General features: G+C 24.6%; 1 long non-coding RNA gene across 1 annotated transcript in view; it reads right to left on the bottom strand.

Moving 5' to 3' along the window:
- The window catches only part of LOC129619148 (uncharacterized), a 133,139-nt gene that overhangs the window by 993 nt on the left and 106,158 nt on the right, over nucleotides 1-25,988 (bottom strand). The window lies entirely within an intron of this gene.

Here is a 25,988-nt window from a genome sequence, read left to right as displayed (position 1 = left end):
TACATAACTTTCTGAATCACCCCGTATGTGTAGTCTAATTAATACGCTTTTAAAATGTTAATTTACTTATGTATAATACATTATTTAAACAAGATTGTATTTAAAACATTATATAAACAAAATTGTATTCTGACATTTAACAACTTAACACTTTTAAGAAAATTTACATAAATTTTCATCAATCTAATTAAATTAAAAACTCAATACACGTACAATATACATACAAACATTATTGTTGTTTTTTTCATTATGTTTTTATATGTAAATGATATTTTCATATTAAATTTTGAAGTTTATTTTTCCTAACTTGATGTACGTACATATTAAATTAAATTGTTTACTTTATTAGAAACACATACATATACATACATATATGCAATATAAACATACTCCTATAATGTACGAGAATAACATAATATTAGAAATTCAAATTAAGTATCATGGAATACATTATGTATTTTGTTTATATAAAAAATATTTTTGTTGATTTTAAAAATCATCTTGGAGACAAATTAGTCTTGAAATAGAAGGAGATTAAATCTTTTAGAAAATATGTGTTTTAAATAATTATGTATGTATCTATATCATTATTATATGCATACATTAAATATTATCTTTTGTATATTTATGTACATTTTATTATCAGATCACACATCTATCTATACATAGTATATTCATATGTAAATAATATTAATTACAAATTGTTGACATTAAATATTAAGAATATTGAAGGGTGAAATTGAGAATAAAATATTTACAAAAAAAAAAATTAAAATTCAAAACTTCTTGATTTTGGATTCTAGGTGAATTTTAATTAGACGTATTAGTATAAGTAGTAAGATCGGGGTGGCATGTGGAAAAAATACCTTAGTTAGTAAAATTGATAACGGCTACTATTAAAATTTTAGTGCTAAGGATCAATATCTGCTAACCTTACTGTAACCATTACATTTATTCACAATTAGTTAAAAAATAAATTTAAAATAAATTTAAATTTCCAATTGTTTGATACACAAATCGATAAGTCCGGACTCGTTCTGTCAAAAAACATTAGTTTGAGGTTTTTTAAATAGCACATTTTCCTTTGAAAAAGTTATTGGTTTTAAGCCTTTGAAAAGTTTAAAAAGTTTCTTAGAAACAATGTATTAGCGATTTAAATTACAATATAATTAATATACTAAAATATTTAAAATTATTGCATACTTTTAGGATAAAAATATTATGATCGATTTCGACGGTTAACTAAATTGATGGTTAAAAAGTTGAAATATATTTTTTAATGACAGGGTATTTACTGTTTTACTTTTATTGAATATCGGTGATAACTTGGAGCAGCAGAGAGAGGAAAAAAAAAATTATTCTAATGAAATAAATAATTTATTAGTGTCTAAAAGCTGGTTAAACTTTGAAAGTAATTGATGATGGATAACTGAAGCATACCTCTTTGCACTTGTGGAACTTAAAAGGTTTGTGGAATAAAGAGTGTATAAATTTTGTAAACAGGCGGAAGGACGGATATTGATAAGCCCTCTTTTACATTTTTTTTGTTGTTTTTTGGAAAAGTGCTAAAAGGTGCTAAAAGTTTTTTAACTTCAACAGGAAAATGTTAAGTGAAAAATTTTTAAATTGAATTTGATTAGAACTTAAGTGAAAAATTTTTAGTTCAAAAAGCAAGATTGAAAAAATTGAAATAATGCAAAAATTTTCCAGTTCGATTTATGCAAAATTCTTGCATAATCACATCCGTTAGAATATCCAATTTTTGTTATAATCTTTAAGACAAACAAGTACGAGTAACTTTTATAATTGAAAATTATTAATTCAGTCCTTATTTTCATTAAGACCCCTAAAAGTCTGCAAAATATTTACATCAACTTAAAATATGTAAAACTTTCAATTTATAAATCAAATGTTTAAACAAAAATTCAATTTTTATTTACTAAAATATTAATGTCCTGAAAACTATCTTTGCAATTTTTTTAAATTGGTTATTCCGTATAATTTATTTCCTCGGAAAAATAATAACATTATAATGTATTTAGTTTTTAAAATAGCATGGTACTCGTATATAGGTAGATATGTACATATTATTTCCGAATTATTTTTTTTAGAATGTCTTACAATAAATATTAAGTTACACATTTCTGAGTTTATATTCCCCTTAAATCATTGTTTATTATTATTTGCTTTATTTACATAATATGTAAATAAAACCATAATAAAATGTGGACATTTATGTAAATTATACGGAAGTAATTGAATTTTTCTTCCATTTAATCAACTCTCGTTTAAAGGGCACTTCAAGTTTATCTTTAGTAATATTTCATTATATACGCAAAGCAGCGAAAAAAAAGAAAATTGTGGTTGGCCATATTATTATAGGTACTGAATAATTTACGGATAGAGAGACCAACTAGTTTTGAATAAATTATTTTGCCTATATTTAAAAAGTATTTCGAAATGTGATAAGATCTTAATTGTGATTTTAAGTCACCTATTTAATAAAATATAACCTTACAGTTCATTGTGATATACCCATTTTCATTAACCTATTGGTTTAACTTGCTTTTAGAAATTCTAACATTTTTAATGTAAGTTAAAAAATAATAAGATTTAACAGTTGAATTTCTAATTAGGAATAATTTATTATTGTACTGATATAAAACCAAATTTATGTAAATTAGATCATGCTGCTAGATTATAATCAAAAAGTCATGTTACGATGATGAATTTTGGGTTTATAATATAGATTCTAGAGCTTAAGTTCGAGCTATTTAACAACATTTTGTTGTCCTAAAAATCCTAAAATATATTAAACACAATTGAACTTATAAAAATAAACGAATAAAATGCAGTATTTAATTTAAAATTAATTTTTTTAGGGCAGTTAAGAGAAACATAATTAAATAAACGGGAATTTCGTTAAAATTTGTGGAAAATAAAATGCAAATCGAAAAAATTCAAATGCGCGGGATTCCCTTAATTACCGTCAACGGATTGAAATTCAAAAATACAATAACTGAAACTAATTAAACAAGTTCGTCCATTTAAAAATTTCTGTCACCTTTTCATGATAATAAAAACAAAAATTATTCATTTTGGTTTTACAACTTTTGTGTACATAATAAAGTCATAAAATAAATAATTCAGGTGAACATCTTGAGCTATTACAAATGAAAGGGGGTAAAATTTATATACTGTACCGAAATCTAATGCTATTTTTTCTGTTATTCTAATAAAAGTATAAGGAAAGAAAAAGAAAACAAAAACAAAAAACTTAAAAGAACTTTTCTCAATTTAAAAAAAAAAATATTTTTTTTTATTTTGATATTTGTATACTGGATTAGATGTACGAGTACATTAATGGTAAACTAACCAAAAAATAAAAAGTTGAAATGAAAAATAAAGGTTTGCAAGGAAGCACATTCCTTATTAATGAACTGTTAATTTATTTTGAAAATTCAAAATTACAAAAAATATTAAATGTTTTAATACAATGGAAAAGAGAGTGAGAAGAAGAGTACAGAGAAATAATTAATTTGGCATGGTGGAAAAATTATTTTTGAAATACTCCCGCTATTACTGGTATGCCAGTAGTTATTTTTTTAAATGAAAGGAAGAGAAATATTTTTTAATGAGAATTCGTATTGTATTACATATTCCACCTTTGAGATTTTATTCAATTTTAGGAAATTTTTCTCATGTATACAGGGATGAATAAAATAGGATTAAAAATTTGTTCCATAACTTTAAAATGCAAAAAGTACTCTCTCTTAATAACGTACAGGATTTTTTGAATTTAAAATTTAAGTTTTGCACTAATAATTTAAGCAATTACTTATTAAAATTACTTAATAAAAATAGCAATTTTTGGAGAATTTGGAAGGCTTTATTCAAGCCTATAGAAACAAGGGTGACCAAGAATATTTATGGTTTTAATAAATCAAGCCACCCATTATATTTTATTCTCAAAAGATTACTTTCGATATACCAGAAAATTTTTGTGAAACTTGTACAAATTCTGGAACTCAAAGAATAGTTTGATAAAACATTACAAATAAGCACATTTTATTTTTTAATTTGAAAATGAACAAAAAAACACAAACAAGAACAAAATAAATTAAATAAAAAAAAATGGAGAGGTAGAGATAAAATAACAATTACATTAGGAAGGATGTGATAACGAGAAATACAATACCAACAATAAAATAACTTACAGAAACGAACTGGAATCGAAACTTAAACAGAAACAAGATTAAAAAATAAAAACAAAAACGACAAAAAAAAAAAAAACAAAAGTGAAGAAGAGAGGAAAATATATTTCCCGAAAAAATAAAAGCACCTACTAAAGTCGAATATTACAAGTTAAATTATCCATGAAACTGTGAAAAACAGAGAGAGACGATTTAAATGTCATATTGCTTTTTTTTTATGGACTTTTATTATCCTGTGTGAAAAATAAGTGAATTTTAACTTTTTCTCTGTTCTTTTGCAATTCCCTTGTATATGTGCTCTTCATCTGTTTTTCAATTTTGTTTTTTTTTTCATAAGCATTTTCTTTAAGTTTTTTGTATTCTACAATAACAATAATAAAAAAATAAATATCAAAATAAAATTAAATTTGTATTTTATAAAATTTTATTATAAAAAAAAAAAGAATTGAAAATTGTTAGATTAAAGAAATCGTATAAGCGAAAACTTACTTTTTGGAAGCATTTACTTGCGATGTACAAATTTTGTTACTCAGTAATAAAAGCAGAAATCTTATAGGAATAACTTATCTATATACATGGTGACATACACAAGGATAAAATTATGTACGTTTGAATTTTTAAGATTATCAAGATGAGGCGTGTAAACAAATTAATTATTCAGCTAGAGAATTTGTACAGTTTCTCTTAAAATACAAGAAATAAATCATAATTTATACATTAAGAAATTCCTGGTTTTGAGCATTATTGACATAACAACCCCACCACACACTTTGGAAATAATTTCATTTTGATTTAATATGACACAAAGTGTATTTCGTTTAAAATTAACTCGATTTATGAAATTTCTCTCCCACATTGGTATTTTAGAGAATATAAAAAATAATTTCTTACATTGTTTAGTATTGGAACTGTAAAATTTTTCTTCGTTTTAGCACAATTATGCTAGTTTTCCGGACTCAGAAACAATTAAACGAATGTCACAGATCCAATACGTACCAAAGAGGCATTAAAATTTAGAAAAATAATTACGTTGAGGGACGAATTTTTTTATTAGGTGTTTGTTGAGGTAAGCAACTTATGAGATTTAAGTCATGAATTACAAAAATAATAAAGGATCATTCATATTGCGATTAAATTAAATCTGACCAATAATTACCATTAAAATTACTTAGGATTTTTTCCAAATTTCGTTAAAATTTTTTAATCTTCTATAAAAAATTGGAAGTTAAATTCAATCAAATAAATTTGAACCTATACAAAGAGCAATAATTCAATTTTATTGATATCTAACTGTAAATGAATAAAATCTAACTGTATATGAATAAAATCTAACTGTATATGAATAAAATTAAATTATTGCCCTTTGCATCTCCTAAATGAGGAAACTTACCTAAGGTGTTTAGTAAATTGTTTTTTTATACCCGTGCTAACGAATATTCGAATAATATTACGAATTTACCACTCCCATTGTAGCGCTAAGATACTCGTACATATTATTATTTAATTAAGCATATATATTTTAGTTATTTCTTCCTTAAAACCGATTATACTTAAAAAGCATTGAGTAGGTTTACCAAATTTTCTTCCAAATGCTTATACTTTAATGTATAGTTGCGGTACGAATTGGGTTGATAGAATTTGGGTTTGATAGAAGAATTGATTCGACTAGCTTGCATTTTTTTTTTCTTTTTTTCCTTCTTCACTCCTAGGAGGAGCATAGGGCTAGTGCATGATATCTATCATGCCCTAGTTTCTATAGTCATAGAGAGTTAGCTAGGTAGGTGACTAGCCTACCGTAGTTTTTTATTTATATTAAATATTTCAGTTTATTAATATTTACTGTTTATTTTTCTTAGTCTTTTAGTATCGAATATTATGAATATTTGAAAATTACTTGTATAATAATTATTGGTATTGCATATTAAATTATATAATATTGAATATAATTTTTTTATAGTGACCTGACCGGCGTTTGAACCCGAGACCCTTCGGTTAAAGGGTCGGTGCCATAACCACTGCACCAATGGTCAGGTGACTAGCTTGCATACAAATCCAAAAATAATTTGTTTATATTAGTATACAAATTTCACACAAATGACTGCGATAAAAGAACCATTATTATAAGTGCTTTTAATAGATGCTCTTCAACTTCAAATTGCTATATTTACCACAATAAACGGGGCCACAATGTTAATAGGCAATTCATCTGTGGACTGCCAACTAAGTTTTGGTTCTTTTCAATTACTCTTATAACTTATTCAATTACTCTTATAAGTCTTAATTCAATTACAACTATTCAATTCAACTTTATTCAATTATATACAGGAAGATCATGAAGGAATCATCATAAAACCTCGTATTACCTCGTATATCATAACCTCAATTTAAAATATTCTAATTTTGTAAGTCAACAACAATAATATTATATAGCTCTATAATACTACAAACATCCACACTACATGTATAAATTCATTTCTTAACAATTGAAAATGTGTTAAGACGTTTCAATTATTATAATTCTAACTCTACTGAAAAAAAAAATTGTTCCTAATTACTAAATGTATAATTTTAATGTATAAATCTTCCTGTACTCAATTAGTCAAATTCCGATTACATTCATTTTAAAAAAGCATATAACATACAATATCTCTCTTTCTCTCTATATCTAATGTAGGTTAAAATTAAGTTAAAACTATAATAAATTACAAAAATAAAATATTTTAAAAGTCTTCATACACAATAAAAAAAATTTAGTCACATTTTATGAATAAACCCCATAGAAAAAACAAGAAGTATTAAAAGGAATAATAAAGAATTTTACTTAACTACATACTTACATACATTATATAATAAAAACCACCAGAAATTTTAGCTTTCTTTATACTTGAAAACGTTTTTATTACATATGAATTCATGGGTCATAATACAAAAAAAAAAAAAAAAATATATAATTTTTGGGTTCATTTAATGAAATTATGTGATCAACCTCCGCTCCCACATACAATAATATACAGTATATGTATGTATGGAAACTTTATACATTTAAATATTATGTTCAAATATATTATTATGTGTATATACATGAAATGTTTTGTGTATTTAAAAAATTATTCTCTTAATACATAAGGTTAGACATTAAGATAATAATATAGAAGTAAAAATATTCTTATAAATGCTCTCATAATATAAACATACATACATTTTATATTATATTTGTATAACATATATATTTGTATTATATGATGTTAAAATGTCACAAACCACAGGTCGTAAACACTTAAATACCACATTTTCACTTTTATGAAGTGATACTATGCTATACTTGAAAATTATATACATACAAACAACTATATCCTATATATATCTACATAATAATGACATAATACTTGAAATTTTAGTCCCTTAATATGCGCGAAATTTTCATTTCTCTGTCCCTCATATAATATAACGGAATAATATAAATATGTTATTTTCATTTATAACTAAAATGTTTAGTGTATATTAAGTTTGGTGTATATATACACACACATTATAACATTTTAATACACGAGTATATGAAAAGTAAGATGAAAAGTTAAAGAATTTTCGCCGAAAGGTTTCTTTGTGCTTCCATTTATTCTTTTTTTTTTTTTTTGATTTTTTACTTATTGTTGTTATTCTTTTCCATTTATTTTGGTTATTGCATATAGTTTGTGTACAGTTCTCGAAATGAAGATAAATATTTGATAAGATTTTATTTCGCAGTTTTGCCCGTTTTTTTTTTTGTTTTTAGCGACTAACCTCTTACATCCGGAACGAAATTGCCATATATAAACAAAAAAAAAAATAACAATTTTATTTACAAAATAGCTTGAATGCAAGAAAAAATTACTGAGATATTTCGTAATGAAATTCTTCCAAGGTTCTTATAAATATTATTTTAAGCGCAAAAAAATTTGAATTCGTTAGTTTTTTCTATATAAGAATTGAGTGGTATTTGCATAAGAATTAGGGCGAATTATTAAAAATCCTTATCTAGCACACGTCGACGAATTTTAGAAGAATTTTATCTTTAAAAAAATAAGCGGAATTCAAAATAATTGTACCACACAAACATGAGCAAATTATAAAAGTATTTGGTCTCAATTTTTTACGTAACCTTATTCGTTAAATGAGTAAGGTTTTGAAAAATCTTGTTTTACAACTTTTATTATTGTAATAAGATTCTGGCAATAATATTATACTGTTCTTATAGAGTTTAGCTTAGATTCCATTAAAGTCCGAAATTAATAAGAACTCAACTTATAAGGAGTTGCTTTTTAATATCCCAATTGTAGATAACACCAGCTGTTTCAGTTAGACTTTTGAAATTAGGCAAAAAAATGAAATTTGTTTTAATTTTAAATTTTTCAATTTAATTTAATAATTTTAAGATCAAAGTTTTCAAAGCTCTGGAAAGTATAAGTAGAACAATTTAATTGGAGCATACTTTAATATTTCCTAAACAACTGCTAATTTTTTCGAAGTAACACATGGCATATACAGTTATAAATTCGAAAGTCATTTTCAAATATATTATAGTATTTTTTTAAAATCATTTTTGTATAATAAAGGTTTTTGAACAAAAGAATTTTTTTTTCATTAAACAAATGATATTATGTGGTAACACTATAAAATCGCGTATATAATGAATTTGTTTGTATTCTTAAATATTATTCTATTACTGTGTATATTAATGTATGTACTACATAAAATTGTGAAAGGATATTTTAAGTTTTTAAGTTGTTCTCTTATTATAATCATTGTAATGATGAAAAGGGTATACATATTATATGGACAAAAAAGAAATATATAGAGTATCATCTTGCATTTATAAAAATATCTTTATGTGTGTATATGCAGTTTATATAGATAGAACGATTTTATATAATATTGTACTTAAAAACATGCTAAATAAAATTGGAATTTCATTCTTATTATTGTACAAGAATATGGTTATCCTAAAGTGCAAAAACGATAATAATTTCGACCACCATGAAATACATTTAATAATACGTATACATAATTGTGTGGAACGTTTTTATGAGTTCTAGTGCTATTTTCTTTTAAGATTTTCTTATTTTTTATTTGTAGATGTTTTATTTTTTTCGTTTTTCGTCTATAAACTTGTTAAAATTACTTTGGTTTTCTTTATTTCATTTATTTTTTTTTTTTGCTTTCTCGGATCTGTTCACTTCTTATTTTTCATTTTTATTTCGTTCCATTAAGTCTAAAGTTTAAGACATTCGCTATTTTTTTATTAATTTTATTTGCTTTTTTTTATATTTGTTATGTGTATGTATGAACTCTTTTCTATAATATAACATTAGTGTATGTGCTCATGTGTGTGTTTTCTTTGTGTTACTGCATTTTAAAGTGTATCTACATCCTTTATGTGGTTTCTTCCCTTTTTTTTTTGTTTTGGTTAGGATTTGTTAAAAATAAAAAAAAAATCTTTAATAACAATTACTTTACAATTTCGAGTTGTAAGTAAAAAATATTAGTATTTGTGTATATGTAGTAGACTTAATGTATGTGTATGGCTTAAGAAATTTTATACTGTAATTATTTTTAAAATTTAATCTTTTTCAGAGTTTTCACCATTATTTTGAATTTTAAAGTTTATATTTGGATTTTATTTTTGAAGTTCATAATAAATATAAGTAGATCAACACAAAATATATTTTAATGATCTCATGAAGTATGTATAATATACAGCTTTGCTTTGGATAACATCGGATTATATAGGATTTTATCAAAAAATTTTGTAAATATTCTTAATGTTTTGTTTGCAGCTAGTATAATACGAGCTATAATGATTTTTTAAAATTTAAATATTGAAAAGTTAGAAACTAGAAAAGAATAATTGCAATTATTATACGGATTTACTTCAAAAAGAGAAAAGGATCTTGAGAACATGAATTATTCTTGATGAAATATTTAGAATTTTATAGTTATTAAAAAATATGATTTAATGTTTAAATTGAGTTAAACAAAAATAAATTTAAAATTTTGGTAATAAATTTTTTATAATAAAGGCAGAATGGTTATGTTCTTAAATTCAATGTTGTAAAAACTAAAAATACTAAAAATCTTAAAATGTCTTGGCTATAATTAATAAATAAATTAATAAATTAATCAAAAAAATTTTAAAATTTCTGTTGGACGAAGAGTCAGATAACTAATAAACTAGATAATATATTGATAAGAACTAATATCTAGACATTTTAAAAACGGGCCTGGTAAACAGTTTCGAAAAATTTGGTTTTTTTTGGCAGTTTTAAATTTTATCGGGATAACGAAACAAAACATAAATCTTATTTGGGAAGAAGCGGTTTGCTTCATAACTGTCTAAAAGCGCTCGACACACCCAACTCTAAAGTCAAGACCTCAATCCAATTGAGAATTTGTGGGCCTACTCAAAAAATATGGCGAAAAGGCTACCGAAAAGACCCTATAAAATATATAATAAAAGAATGGTCGAACATTCCGGAGTGAATTCATATGGAAAAATTGATTACTTCTATGAAATGAAGACTTTGGGCAGTTCAAAATTTTAAGGACTAGACTTTCCGTTAAGTACCAATTAGATTTTCCATCAAGATTAACTAATTTTTGCTTACATGCTATGATAAAGTTATTACTATAAAAAAATTGCCATATTAATTGAAAATTATTCATCATAAACACACTTTTAATAGCACACAAAAAAATTTTATAATTTTTCAAACCATAAAAAGAAAATTTACTGTTTTCCAAGTAAACAAATTTTTAACTAACAAATAGTTTTTATTAACTCGTAAAAAAATTCCAAAACAATAGTATAAACTATAAAGTATTGCCTTGTATTTATGATCAAATAATTTTGGTATAGACTTAAACACCTTCAACTATTTATTACACTTTTGATATTGTTACTAAAATGGCATCGTAAAATTAATGTGCCCGTAAAATGAATGTATAATGTCACAAAGACGAATATTATTAGAAATTATGATAATTATTTATAAGATGAACAAAAAGAAATATTATTATTGATTTGAAATGAAAAATATTTCAAAAACAACTTTTATATTATGTGCTTATTTATGAAGAACTACTTAAAAATTTATAATTCTTGTTGCTTAAATGCTTACTTGTTGAATAATATTAAAATAAATTTGAATGGCTTTCAGTATTGTTATTTTTCAATAATTAGAATTTATATATGAGATATTTGAAAATATAATAATCTAGTCTAAGATAATAAACTGTCACCCGCATATTCTCTATATGAAAAGTCGACTTGTTAATTATGAAATTTTTTAAATTATTAAGAAAAAATTTACCTTTGTCTCTCTTACAGTCTCTAAGTAATCATGGAAAACAAAAATTTTTGAAAAAATTTATAAATGGTTTATTTCCAATTTGAATTCTGAGTTAAACGCAAAGAGCAGAGTAATTGAATCTAGACATAAAAAAAAGTCCTTATAAACGATATTACTCTTACATCGGCGTGATGTTACTCTTAACTTTATCTTTTATATAAAGGCTCATTCCTATTAGATGTAAAAATCTAGGTGTAAATCATTTTTACTCAAATTGTATAAATCTATTAATAAAAAAAAATAATTTCTTCTGCACAGCCTACAAAATGAATGAACACATTATAGAAAACAATGCTCATTAGAGCAAACGCAGTACTTTAATACTTCAAAGCTGCGATCTCAATTGAATTAATATTGAAATTTTTATATTAATTAAAATATTAAATAAAAAGCCTCCATGTTCGAGCTTTTAAATAAATGTCTTATTCCAAATTTTTTTTCCAATATTATCAGGCGGTATCCACTGTATTATTCCAATATGGTGCAAAACACACTCAAAATTTCCAACAAAGAATTTTAATATTCCAATAATATCGATTAATCTATAAAATATCATTAATATCGATTACTAAACCTGCTAATAGTTGCTTCTTTTGTGTTTTATATTCGCCACAAAATAATAAAAAATAAAATAAAAATATCAGTATGAAGAGAATAAAAAATTTTACCGTATAAAATGCCATTTTTATTGATATCGTAAATTTTAACGGTGTCTATATAAAATGATACTTTATGATTAAAACCACGTTACCCCTCTACTGATTTTATTTTTTAAATACTTTTTTTTTTGCTTTTTGTCTTTTCCTTTTGCTAAATTTTCGCCCCCTCTCTTTTATGGATACAATGTTTACCAAATTTACTAATTTATTTCTTAAATAAATTTTTAACATTTATAATTCATTAAAAATTTATAAACATTTTTTAGTGTAACAGTCAGTTTGTAAATTTAAATTGTAAAGCAGACGACATTTTCATGTCAATATTTTGAATATGAATTTTTTGTTCCTTTTTATCTTTTTCTTATACACCCAAACCTCGCTTTACGGCCTAGATACGTTCCGCGAAACTTGGCCGTAAAGCGAAAAGCCGTATAACGAATCAATTATTCTAATACGTATTCATACAAATTCAGTGGGATCGGTTCCAAATTTGATAAATATATAATATGGTTTATCATTCAAAATGCATTTTATTTTTTTACTTTGTTTAAATTATAAACATATTTAACAAGAACATAAATTTTACATAAAATAAAAAACTCCAAAAACATTACATAATTTTTAAGTAAAAATGAAACAACTAAAACCTACAGATCACTGTCACCACCATTTTGCGCTGGTGGTTTGAATAAATTGTCTAAAGTTGTTTGTCTTGCTTTCTTGTCTATTTCTTCCTTTAGTGATTTATAACAGCAAATGGCTGAGTTAATTCCTCGAGACACATTAGCGCTACGTTCGACGTCAGGATCATTTTCGTTTATTCCTTGTTCAAAATAAGAAAAAGCGCTCGACATGATTTTTGATGTTAGCTGTTTGGATACAACAGGTTCTGTATCTTCATCAATTGCTGGTTCTGCTTGCAACTGAATGAGTTCCTCATATGAAAGGGGTTCCCTATTAGCTGCAAGTAGATTCAGCACATCAGATTCGTTTAAATCTTCAAAACCGAGATCATGTGCTAAATCCAAAATGTTTTGTCTAACTTCAGAAAGGAAATTAACTTCTGCATCGGTAGTTTTTATACATTCTGGCCATATTTTTTTCCAAACATGGTTCATTGTTGTCGATTTTAATTCCTTCCAGGATTCACTAATGTTCTCAACAGCATCCTTGATATTATAGTTTTTCCAAAACGTTTTAATTGATGATGTACCATCGGTTTCACTTATAAGTTGTTGGAATGTTCAGCGTAGGTAATATGCTTTAAACGTGGCTATTGCACCCTGATCCATTGGTTGGATCAGAGCTGTTGTATTTTTCGGAAGGTACTCAATCGCACACTGAATAACACTCGTTAACAAGGGAAACACAAAGAAATAAAGACTGCGCTTGCGCAATATATCGACATAGAAAAAAAAAACCGTTATAGCAAAACATTTTTGGCCGTATATCGAAAACGTACCTTAATTAAAGAGGGCCGTTATAGCGAAAGGCCGTATAAAGAGCGGCCGTATAGCGAGGCTTGGGTGTAGTTTATATTTTGGTATAACCACGAAGTCTCATCATTTTCATTTAATGGACCACAGTTATTTTCAAATATATTTTATAAATACAATACTTAAAAAAACAGTAACCTAAATCTTTTAACATTAAACAAGAAAAATAAAGAAAAGGAAAAACAACATGCATAAATATTTTCAGGGTACCAACCATAATAATAATAATATATCCAGCCAGCCAGCCTTTAAGATAAACAAGGGTAAATGTCCTTAATTTAAAATTCATGTAAAAGAAAATTATACCTAAGTAGGTAGGTAGGTATACCGAATATAATAATGAGATATCATGAAGCAAAAATTAATCCTGTAAAGTGCTATAGTGTATGTTTTCATCATAACACTTACTGTACCCATAAAATGGTGAACAATTTGCTTTGAAAATGATGTGGAAATGAAAATAGTCAGATTATGTTAAATAAAACGTTTAATATACAAAAGATATACATGTATGTATTTAAACAGGTATACATAATGTTATGCAAGTACTATTTTTTATTTATGGTGTTGGTACGAGCGGCAAATTTTTTATTTTATCTTTTTTTTTAGGAAAGATAATGATTTTAGATTTAATGATGGGAAACCAAGATTTTTTATGGTGCGAAATAAAATTTGGATTGATTAACAATTGGTAGACAAATTGTATAAATTTGTAATTTCCAATGAATACTGAATTTAATGAACAGGAATAGCAATTTACTGAATCGATTCACAACAAAAATAATATGGGTAAAACATCAAATCAAAAATGCCCATACCAATAGAAAATCAATTAATAATTTTGTTTATTCTATTATAAAAATAAATTGACGAAAGACAAAATTTTTAAAAATAGAAAAATCATTAAGTACCGAATAATTTATAACTAACTGCTAATGGGGTTGGGAGATCGCCTTTTACAGGTGTTAATTATAATTAACTGAAAAGTCTTCTTTTTTTAAGTGGCAGTAACTTAGTTCTAAAAAAGGTACTCTATTTCAAAAAATCATTGCGCTGCATAAAATATTTAATAGTTTTTCCAAATATGCTTGTTGAGTGAGAATAGGTGAAGCTTACTCTCCAAAATTTACTAAGTTCAATATTTTTCGTATTATTTCAAGGCGAAGCTAACACATTTTTATTATCGCCTAGAAAATTTTTTACTCTAATCCAATTTTGAAATTTAAAATTTTATGTATTTCTAAAAAGATAAAGAAGTACTATATTTTATTCAAATTATTTACTGGCCTATTTAAAGAAGTTGTACGGTTGAAATTTATATCTATATATAAATTTCGAACATCAGTGTTAATTGCTATGGGATTTAATATTATTACATGCAACATGTGTAAAGTTTATTGTTACAATAACATTTAAAGTCACGCCTTATTTAGAAATGGATATCAAACGACATTATTATAGTTACTAATACTATAATTTAAAAAAGAATTCTCAGACCCACTTAAACTATAAAAGTATCTAGTTTCTAATGTTATACAAGCCCTAAACTGTAATGATAAACTGTAAATACCCTTAAAACGGGCACGAGTCACAATATACCACTCAATATTTTAACATAACAAGTTTTGTTCATTCCATCTTTAATTTCCTAAATAAATTATTATTTTTTATTCTTTTAACTATTAAATGAACCTAGTTATATTCTCTAACACTTCACATATACAAACATTAAACGCATACCTACACATAAATTAAATTTGTCTTATACATTTTTTATTATGCTCATAGATTATAACAAAAAAATTAAAAAAAAGTGTGCCGTGTGCTCTTATTTTTTTTTTTGTATTTTTTCATTATCCTTTTTATTATTGTTCTTTTTCAATATTATATACTATTCATTTATGCGTTTATTTTTTATTTATAATATCCTTGAATATTATTATTTTATTTATTATCTGTTAGGTATTTCTTACATTTTTATTTTAATTTTTCATCTATATACAATTATTACTCTATATATAGATGATATAGAGTGTTATACTGTATTATTGTTATATTGTCGACTGTATAGATATTATTAAAGTTATTTTTTATTTAATAATGAAAAGGACGAATGATTATCAGTGTATTACTATAAATATAATACATAAACATATATATATAAGTATATATAATACAATTGATATAAGAACGCAGGTAATAATAATTTCTCAGATGATATTTTTCCCTCAATTCATGGAAGAAACAATATTTAATTTTCTGTAAGGAAAATTAAGAATGAAATTTAATTTATTTATTTCAATTGTAAATAATATACAAGTATTTGTGTAGTCTCCATAATATCTCTATAAAATGTCTATGTCTATTCAACTAGATGACTATTTAAAAATGTATAGAGTTTGTTTGTATATAAGAGTAAACCTATCTTGCAGTATACCAGTAATAATGTATAGAATACATACTTGAATATATAATAAGGGATTGAATAAATTTTTAAGGAGCAAAACAGGTGAAGATGATAATTTTTTTTTTTTTGTATATTATTTTGTTGTATATATATATATATAAGTAAAAAGATCTTGGTTTCGTATAAAATTTCAAAATATCTTGAATATAAATTAAATTAATTTACTTTAGAAAATGAACTCTTTTTTGTTATTTCTTTTCTTTTTTGCTTTCTACTTAAAATTAGGAAAAAGGAAAACTTGGAATAGCAAATAAATCTTATTTAATTCAAGGTTATTCTATTTTAGATATTAAAACAAAGGAAGATAGAAAGAATTTTCTATCCTGTTAAATTTAAATTAGACTTTAATTTAATAAAAAAAAATTATATTAGATTTAGGTTTTTTGGGTAAATAATATTATTTAGAAAATGAAGAGGGATTTGAAAATATCAAATAAAATTCGATACTACTTATGAAAAATATAATTTTAAATTAAAGGTCGTATAAGTTTTTAATTAAATGCAGATTCTTATTTCAACTTGTTTTTTGTTAATTATTGATTTCCAGCAGTTTTAGTACTAGTTTGGAATGGAAACGAATAGACAATAAAGTTTTTGATAAATTCTGACAAGAACGTAAGAAATTCATGTAGTAGAATTTTATTTCAACATTATATTCAAAGAATTTTCCAGGATAATATATTTGAACCATGAAGCCCGGAAAATTTTTCAAATAATTCAGTTGGAAATTGGGATATAGGCTAAGTATTATAATAAGTATTTTTGTATTCATCTTGTATTCATCTTGCGAAACTGTTAATATGCTGTGTTGGAAGAATTTAGTACAGTCGATTTTAATATCAATGTCAATGAATAGGTAAATCTTAAAAATATAAAACTGAATTTTTCTTCCAATAATTTTTTCCAATTATATTGTGAATATTGTGAATAATTTTAAAGCAAATTATGTGATCCAAATTCGTTTTCTTCTTAAAATTAACAAAAATTACTGAAAGTAAACAGCATTTGCATGCAATTACATTTTAAATACATCGTATATAATAGAAACACGTTCCAGAATCAAAATTCTTCTTTTAATATCGAAAAATTTTTTAAAAGAATTCTGTTCTAAAAAGCATTCTAATAGCCACTATGTACATGCACGTATAATATTGTATGCAAATTCATCAACATTTAAAAAAAAAATCCACTTAACGCTTTATTTTTAAAATGCTTTTGAGCCTTTTTGACCTAAATTAACCGAAAAACTTTTAAATTGTTAAAATATTATAAAAGCACGCAATTCAAACGCCTAGCCTTTTGATTTATTTTTGTTTTTTGTTTTTGTATTTCATTTTCTTTTCCAAATATAGAAACAAATTAACAATTCCAAATTCATAGTACCCTTGAAAATAATTTTCTTATATTTAAAAATTTAGTTTAAAATCCTCATGGTACTGCTAATTTAGCACGCTATATAAAAAAAAACTATGATAATCACAAGAAAAAAGAAACCATAAATGTGAAAAATAACGAAAATGGGGCATTTGAAGAGCAATTAAAAAAAAGCAGTAAAATTAGGGCAACAAACTTAGAATAAGAATTTTCTTTTTTTTCACCATATTTAAAATTCTTTAAATTGACAATTTTTTAAAAATTTTTTTTTTGTTTTTGTTAATGAGGAAAATTCTTTAGTAATAATGAAGAATAATAATTTTTTTTTTTTTTTTGTGATTAAAATTTAAATGCTTCCTTTAATTCCCTATTGCACTTGAATTTTTATTTTTAATTTTTAATGCGAAAATAATTCATGTATTGTACTTTTATGGAATGCAATATAATGTGATGGTTGTAAAAATTGAATACATGTATATATTTATATTGTTACTGGATATTATTAAATTCTATGGTTAGATTACAATGACTATACCGCGGGAAAACTATTACAAATTTTTAATAAAAATTATAATAAATGAACTTGAATTTTGCACATACTGCCACTCGTGTATTTTCTTACGCAAGAATTGCTTGCACTAGTTAAAAATTTTTTAAAATATACTCAATATTGAACTCTCAATTTTTATTTATTACATTGCTACCATGTTACAGTTACTCGTAAAATCATATCACTAAATTATTTAGGTCTGAGAATCGGAAGCGTTTGTTCATAATAAAACAAACCCTGGCTAGATAGGCATACTATTAACGTTATAGGGTTAATTATAAGTATGGTAGGATTGTGAATCACAATATTATAAATTTCCCATTTGTTACAAAAAAATAAAACTAAACAATCAGCTTTAGACTTATGCGAATTTTGCATACTTTTAGGGGTATAATTTGAAAATATTATTTAAATAATAAATTTCTGCGTACATTAGTATATCATAATTTTTATGACGATTATTCAAGTTTAAATTCAAATAAAATAAAAAAATATAATTAGGAAATTATGGGCAATGATAAAAAATATCTTAATTATCAAGCATATCGAAACTAATAGTGCGTATAATAAATTCTTTTAAAAAATAAAAAGTATCAAAAAGTTTTTAATTTAAGAGATTTATACATACAATAACGAGGTTAGTTTGTTAAAGGCCGATCAGTAACTAAGTTGATATTTGCTATTAAACCAATTTTTTAATTACCTTCATCACTAATGTCAGTTTTTTACTATACTTTCAGGAGAAATTTTAAATAAATTCTTATCCAAATTATAGCCTTCTATATCATGTACATAATATAGTAAATATTGAAGGCAATAAAATCTTTTACTCTTTTACGATATAGTTTTCCTTTATACCGCTCATAATAATTTTGTCTCTGCATAAATTTTGAAGAATTAAAATTATCTCTTTATTTAAATTTCCCACTGCAATTATATGAATTTATAATGACATGTGCTCACTTTTCATTTTTTTCTATTCTTCTCTTCTATATTATTTGTGTGTTCACGTGTTATAATAAATGTGCCTATTTTACAGTTAATAATAATGATGAGAAAAGCACGATTTTATGATAAATTATGTTGAATTTTTTTTCTCTATTTTTCTTTTATGCTCCTGTATTATTTAACTTAACATACATGCATTGGTTTAATATGTAAAATTTAAAGGGTATATAGCAAATTAAAGGATAATTTATGCATAAATTTTGAACTCACGTTTTCTACTCAACCTAATTTCTTTCTTTCTTTTTTTGTGTGTTGGTTGTTGATCTCTTTGTATCATCTTTAATTCAAATCAAAAGAAATAAAAAATTCTATTTTAGGTAAATGTGTTATTTATGAGCAAAATTTCAAATACTTTGTCATAACTTAAACTTAATTGCATGTATGTAGCTGCAAATTTTGTATTTTTTTTTTCATTTTTATACTTTTCGCTGAAAATGAAGCTAACAATTTATTTGTCTGCTATTTCTTATAACTATATAAAATGTGTTATCAGTATTTAAATAGACAATTTAAAATAATTTAGGTGATACTATAAAATTTTAAAGTAAAAGTCTGTTATTGGAAATTTCTAATATTTGCAAATGTTCATTTAGATGCGATATTATTCTCAAACGAATTCCTTAGGCAAAGCATCAATTATCATAGTACAAACTAATATTGTGCGAAGGAGCAAAAACGATCACACAAAATGTGGCTCTCAAAGTTGATAAGCAAAATCCTCAGCATTTAAAAAACATGGAAATGGAAATTGTGAAGAGGCTAGAAATTTGTTTGGACTAGAATTTATTAGCAGATGGGAGAAACAAAAATTTGGATTTAATTTGTATGGGAAATGCACATACAACGAATGAACGTAGAAATTATATATGTAGTTATTAAAAATTTGAACGTTTTAAATTTTACTTGGAATAAAATTTAAAATATTTTAATATTAAATAAGGGATTTTATATTAAAAGCAATATTGAAATTTTAAGAGAGAATAAAATTGTCAAAGAGCCGAAATAAAGAAAGCAGCAATACGCGGCAGTGATTTCTAATTTTGTTTCAGTTGCTCAAATTATTGGAATTAAAAAAGTTTTAGTTTTCAGAAATTTTGTGTCTGCAACCTCAAATTTTGATGAAATTCTCAGCCTTTTCAGAAGTTTTTCAACTCATAGCTCTGTTAATGTATAACAAAAATTTTAATATTGGGCTAAAAATATTGAAACAAAATTACCTGTTCGAACAGATTTAAAAATGTAGTGTAAGTAGAACCCCAAAAATTTTTTAATAAAAAAAAAACAAATTCTTAATCCCACACATTAATTTCCTCCTATTGCAAAATAAAATTTTGAATAAAAAAAATTGCTTTTTTCATGACCTAAGTTTTTTTTTTTATAATTTCGACGGTGTTATTCTGCTTCTGTCTGCTCTTTTTTTTCACATTTCTTTTTTATTCCTCAATTTTTTCTTTTAATATTTTTCTTCACATTTTGTTTTATGATGTTTTTTTTTTGTCCTCATAATTTTTTTTTGTTTCGGTTTTTCCTTTTTGCACAATTAATTCAGTATTATTGTGGCTCACTTGGTAAAATATAATGAAGGAAAAGTACACCATTCAAACTTATCTCGTTAAAAAATTCATAATTGTAAACATAAGATAGAGGAAAAACAAAAAAAATAGAAAAATAAATAAGCTGAAGCAGGCAATTAAATCGTAGGAATAAAGTTTCTTCATTATAGAAAAATGAGGGCAATCCTATATTTTTCTTGTTAAAGAAATAAGATGTTGTTGGTCGTTATAATATTGTGGCACTCTTATGAGTTCCCATAATACTTAAGTTGTAATATAAAAATTAAGTTAATTATTTCAGCTTTAATTTAATTATTTTAAATTAATAATTATAAGTAATTATTATAGATTTACGATAATATTATTAATGAAGACTAAAGGAGTGATAAAAATTATATTTACCTTATTTACAATTAAGTTTTTTATTAAATATATAAATATTATTACTACACAATAATTTGTACATTGCTTTTTAATTTGTTGATATTAAGATCTCCGATTAACATTAATTACACATAAAATTTCTTGTACATCATACTTCTTATACAAATCTCATGAATACGCAGTTGTGGATTTGTAGATTTGCACAACGGGGGCAACAATGCACCGCGACCACGTATAAGGATCTATTGTGCGCCCCCATCAGAGTGCGGAGCATGCCCTACAACACATGCCACCCTCCTGATGAACTCAAGCAACTTGTGAGGACCAGAAGACCGTAACTCGGCCACCGAATACGCAGTTAATATCAGCAATACTAAATTTTTATAAAACTATGCTACTACTTTTTGGTATTCAGTCGACTGAGAATTTCCATATACCATGAATATTTTTAACAGTATAAGCTGCTTTTGTTTGTGAAATTTTTGTGAAAAAATCGATTACTGTTATAACATTATATTATAATTTCCAAACAGTGAAAATTTACAATTTAAAGAAAAATTCAGTTAATTTCAATGACCAAATCTTAGTCGAAATTCAATCAATACGCCTGTGCTACTAATAACATTATATTACGTTATACAATAAAAGCAGGATAAAGCTACTAATTACACATGTCCTCATTTTAATGCAACAATGCCAATGTAAAAAACTACATTGTATCTGTATATTTAAGCTTACAGAAACAAGTAATTAAAAATTTTTCAAAATTTTCACCAAACATTTAAACTTCCTCTCATTTTATTTTTCTCATAAACTCTGTCTTTCTCTCTAAATTTATAGAAGTGAGAGAGTGTAAAATATCAAATGAGGCGAAAACGAATCCAAACATTGGATGGTATAAAGATGAGGGTACTGAGAGCTTGCGGAGATGGAAAACATTTGATTACCCTCCTTTCTATAAATTTTATTTTACCCCTTCATTTGTGGACATAAAGAGTGCGTAAAATGAGGAATGGGACGCATTTTGAATACTAAGAATTGGTAGTGCTTGTTCCATGCTATTAACTATAATTAATACTATTAAAGTGTTCGAATTGCAATTTAATAAGTGTAAATTTTGTATATTTTTTGATAAAAGAAAGCCCGATTTAATATACGTAAATAATGCATTTATCATTTATGACAATACAAATAAAAAGAAAAAACAAAGAGAGGAAAACAAACAAAAAAGAGAACTGACAAACATAGCAAACTTTTCATTTTTTTTTGTATTTTATTTGTAAGGGACATGTTTTCATTTCAGAGCACGAATCGTCAAGTGTTTTGTAAATGTTGCAATAATATTATTAAAAAGTAGAGCAAGGTTAAGAGGAAGAATGAAAGAATAAATAATAATATGCAATGCACATTGTAGAGCGCACATGAGAGAAATTTTTTATCTCGTTGTTCTGTCAATTTGATTGTTTTCTCATTTTCGTATAATTTTTATTTTTGCTTTTGTAATTTTTGTTTTTCATTTTAAATAAGCCGAATTATCATCTACTTAAATAGATTTTTTTTCCTCTTTATTTAAGATTTATACAATTTAATTGAATTAGCATTCTTTATTTTCTTTATTTAATATTTTTCTATTAAAAGTTAAAGGGTATTATTTTCATTATTCCTATTAAAGTTCGAAAGGAAAAAAAAATTAAAGTTAAAATTAAAAACATTTTTTTCTCCTTGTTATTTTTGTTTTTTTTTTATTTAAGGATTATTTGCTAAATTTTCAATGGGCGAAAAAAAAAGTTGAGGGATTATTGTGTATGGATTCTTGCTTTCATTTCTTTTTTTTAAACAAAATTGTAAATAAAATCCTTTCGCAAATATTATGAGAAAAAAAAATAAAACTAAACTTTCAAGGATATTTTTTACGTTATTTATAGATTTCATGTGTATTTATGTATGTACATTCTTTTATATATACATTTTGTTCTTAATCCAAAGAATTAAGTTAGTAAAATATTAAACATATAGAGACGAGAGAAAATAAAAATTTAATTCTACTAATTGTTGAAGGTTACGGTTGCCTTATAGTTCAGGGTTGCAGAAATTTTCGAGAACACTTTTATTTTCCTTTTCTTTATTCTTAATGAATCTTTAATAATATTTTTATGTAAAATTGTATATAGTTTTTAGTTTATTTGCAAGCCCAACCAATATTAATTAAACTATTTTAGAATATTTTTTTTTATTATTAAGATAGGCAAAATAGAAGCGCTTGATTTTAAAACCAGCAGTAACAAAATGCGTTCAAAAGGGCATACTCACTGACTTTAACTTTTTTTTTGTAAATTTATTGGACTGCAAAGGTGTAAGAAGTACAACTGAACTCTTTAAATATGTTTTACAGTAAATGCATATGGACATGGGCCATTATAACATATCTGTATTTAAAATGTTGATGATAAACAAATTAAACTATAACTGTGTACATAATGTTTTGCATTTTTATTAGTATAGTAATAATCAGTAATCGTGCAAGTAATTTCTACCGATCCAGTGCAATAATCTCGAAAAAAATTTAATTTATTAACCGATCAATGACTTCCTAAGGCTTATTTCTTTAACGTAACTAGTCTGAAATGCACTACCATTTTTACTCTGAATTTAAGCAATTATAAATTTATCACTTGAAATTCACCACGAAATTCGAAATTTTTGAATGTGATAAAATTTTGTTTGCTTTTTCATACCGCTCTAATTAAGTTCCAATTATATGAGCCCCTAATTATGTATATCAGTTTCATTGTTGCAATAACGAAGCGGGAAATTTATATTATGTACATTGAAAATTATGTAATAAGATCGAAACTCTTATGTATTTAAAAATAAAAATCAAAATTAGAAAGGTAAATTACCGATCTCCAAGACGCTCTGTAGCCTTAATCAATATGATAAGAAACACGAAATCAAATTTTTTCTTATAGAAACAAGATAGGAACAAATCTACATATTATTGTAAATTTTAATTTCTAATATTTTTGTAAGATATTTGACGTATTTTGCTGTTAGGAAAATAAACTTCCTTTAAATCAAAGTACAAAAAGTGCTTATACAATATTTATTTGCATATACTTGTATAATAAATATTTCAGTTTGTTAATTTAGAAAAATATTTTTCTCAAAAACGATTTAATAATATCAAATTAAATATTATTTAAATTGAGATTTTAAATTTCACCTTATTTATTTATTTTGCAAAATACTTAAGGATTTTTTGTTTTTCGTTTAAATAAATATTTAGCAAAATTTCCTTTACAGATTCAAAACAGTTTGTGTACATAGTTGTATTCTAAGTTCCTGAATAAAATCTGACAAAAATATTGCTTCTGTATGATAAGTATATATACAATTAAACAAGCAAAAATGTTGCAGTCGGTCTAAATGAACAGAATCATACAATGCACCTCAAGAAATCTGAAAGGTTGGCTATTTAAAATTATGTTTCATTGCAGTTATGCGAATGTGTGGCAGTTATTCGAATCTGTCAAACTATTTGACAGACAATGTCTCACATATAATTGGACATTTTCAAATCTCATGTACCTAACTTTATTATTTTTTATCCGAATATTTAAAATTAGTAAATTTAAAGAATATTTAAAATTAGAATATTTAAATATCCTTAAAATTATCCTTATATACTCATCTCACAATAATATAATATAAATCTTATAATACAATATTATAGGACTATACAAATTTTAATAAAATATGCAAAATATTTTGAATATTTTATTTTCACTTTAATGTATTTAAAGTGGAAATAAAGAAGTGAAATATTTTTTTTTTCTTTTTGAAGTTGTTTAATTTATTTAAGTAAAAAATTAATTAAAGTAAAGTATTATTCGAGAACGGAGTCATATAGAAAACATTAATGAGCTCATGATAAAAACAAATACTACCATGTGCGGGATATACGAGAATATTTTCATAGTCTTACGAGTCCCAACAGCATGTGTTTACAAATTTATTTGTAGTTAATTATAATTTAAAAAATAATATGTTCAAATTACATTTGTCCTATTTGTCCTTTGTTATAACATAATATTTAAGGTGTCCAACCTATTTGGATACCAGTGTTATATCTTGCACTCTGTCATATGCTTATAGTTAATTTATTTGCTTTTAATTCCATTTAATTTTTTTATCAAATATAGTGTTATCTTTCTTATATTCTAAAGAATGTTGTAATTTTCAGTTTTTACTGAGAGTCGACATTATTACGTAAAAAGTTTCCACATAACATAATTTAATTAATGAATAATAACAAATGTTCTATGACTAAAGTTCAAATGTGAATCTGCAATATGTTTGTGAACTGAACGTATAACATACTTTCATATTATAGAATCCCGCTCAAAAAGTTTGAAATAATTCTTTATAGTAGTCCTGTACCGATAACAATATTTCTAACATATTCTTCCGTCTTCATCATCTCTAGTATTTAACTCTGAGTAAAAAGTGTATATATGCTACAAAAATATTATATTTAATTTACACTCCTAAATTACATTTAAAACAGCACACAAATATTATATAAAGAGACATTTACATGTTTATATGCATGTATGTATGTATGAATGTTAAAATAAAAGTTAATTTTTAATTAATAAGCAAAAGTTTTTGTATACTGTTTATTAAAAAGTTCTTATAGTTTAGGAGGTATTCATTATATAGCTACATATAAATAAATAGAGAAAAACAAAAATATTGTTAATGTTATTAAGAAACCATAAATATGTAGAATCTAAAGTTTTTGTTTTCAGAGAAAGTAGAAGGGGGGGGGCGGTTTGCTTACAGGCGAGAAACTAAAAGAAAAAAAAAATAATGTGAAAGTTTTTTTTTTTAAATAT

This window comes from Condylostylus longicornis, unplaced genomic scaffold, assembly GCF_029603195.1.
Source record: "Condylostylus longicornis isolate FDR11 unplaced genomic scaffold, ASM2960319v2 ptg000010l, whole genome shotgun sequence".
In the NCBI taxonomy this organism is placed as follows: domain Eukaryota; kingdom Metazoa; phylum Arthropoda; class Insecta; order Diptera; family Dolichopodidae; genus Condylostylus; species Condylostylus longicornis.
The sequence above is the reverse complement of the archived record's forward strand: the minus strand, read 5'-3'. Positions and strand labels throughout refer to the sequence as shown.